At 31.8% G+C, this 1,203-nt stretch overlaps 1 non-coding gene across 1 annotated transcript; it reads right to left on the bottom strand.

The window, feature by feature from the left end:
- Positions 1-363: 363 nt before the first annotated feature.
- On the bottom strand, positions 364-444 carry TRNAL-AAG (transfer RNA leucine (anticodon AAG)). Its single transcript has one exon. It is a non-coding gene; the product is annotated as a tRNA-Leu (tRNA).
- Positions 445-1,203: the final 759 nt, after the last annotated feature.

The raw sequence follows: 1,203 nt of genomic DNA, 5'->3' as shown, positions 1-1,203 counted from the left end.
AAATAAGACTTTTAAAAATTGGAGGGAATCATTCTTTAAGCCTTTGACTTGTTAGAAGCAAAAGCAATCCCAAATTGTCGAAATCAAACATTAAGGTGGATTATTTTACAATTATGACGATTTTGATATAACTTATGAGTTATGAGTAACAAAATGTAGAGATCATTGAAAGGTTAGTTTAGTCATTGTAACATGCTACGATCCTTGATCGGAAATACCTAAAAGTAAAGAAAAATAAGAAAATTTTAAAAGTTGGAGCGACTCATTCTTTAAGCCCTCACACTCGTTAGAAGCAAATGCAATCCCAAAATGTGGAATTAAGTTGCAAGTCCCATTAATTAAAAGAGGAATAAAAAATAGATATGTTGAGAGTGGGATTTGAACCCACGCCCTTTCGGACCAGAACCTTAATCTGGCGCCTTAGACCAACTCGGCCATCTCAACATTTTGTTGCTTTTATGTTCTAAGTATTTGAATATTTTAATTTACCCCTAAGACTCCAAACCCCATGTAATAAACTGATATCTTATTCCGAAAATATCAAAACATGCTATTTATGTTAAGTATCTGTTTGATTCATCAATAGCAATTGTTTAATGATTATTATGTTCTTCGTTTCAAAATTAAATATACGAATTTCTTTAATAAAAGGTTATTGAACTTTTGAATTTCAATTACCAAAATGATACATCAAAAAGTGAAAATACCATACATCCCAACCGGTAAGTATACTTCTGGTTTGATTAAGAAGATCCAACATTTTACAAACGAAATTAATTCCTAAATTTCACTATTTATTGTATAACTCCAAATTCATTTTTTACTATTCTTCATCTCTTCTTTGCTTGCGCTTCCATCGACTTGGTGTTGCTATTGGAACCAGGGTTGTAGTTTATGCTACCGCCTCAAATTTTGGTGGTTTTTAACTTCTTTTTCCATCATTGGCGTTCAATTTCAAAATATGCAACTCAATTTGTTTCTCTCATTTTTATGTCCTCTTGGTCTAGTGAAAAGAGTGTCATCAGTTAAAAAATAGATTATTTAGAAAAGAATAAGAAGAAAGATGTTTGATTATCTAATTTGCGGAATGCATTCTTGAGAAGCTCTTCTTCAAGATTAATAAGTTGGTATGGAATACGACACCACCACTCCCTCTAGTCTAAACAAAGAGGTAATTCAACCCAAAGTTTAGCATTTGGACTT

The sequence above is a fragment of the Lactuca saligna genome, chromosome 5 (assembly GCF_052625555.1).
Source record: "Lactuca saligna cultivar CGN05327 chromosome 5, ASM5262555v1, whole genome shotgun sequence".
Classification (NCBI taxonomy): domain Eukaryota; kingdom Viridiplantae; phylum Streptophyta; class Magnoliopsida; order Asterales; family Asteraceae; genus Lactuca; species Lactuca saligna.
The sequence above is the reverse complement of the archived record's forward strand: the minus strand, read 5'-3'. Positions and strand labels throughout refer to the sequence as shown.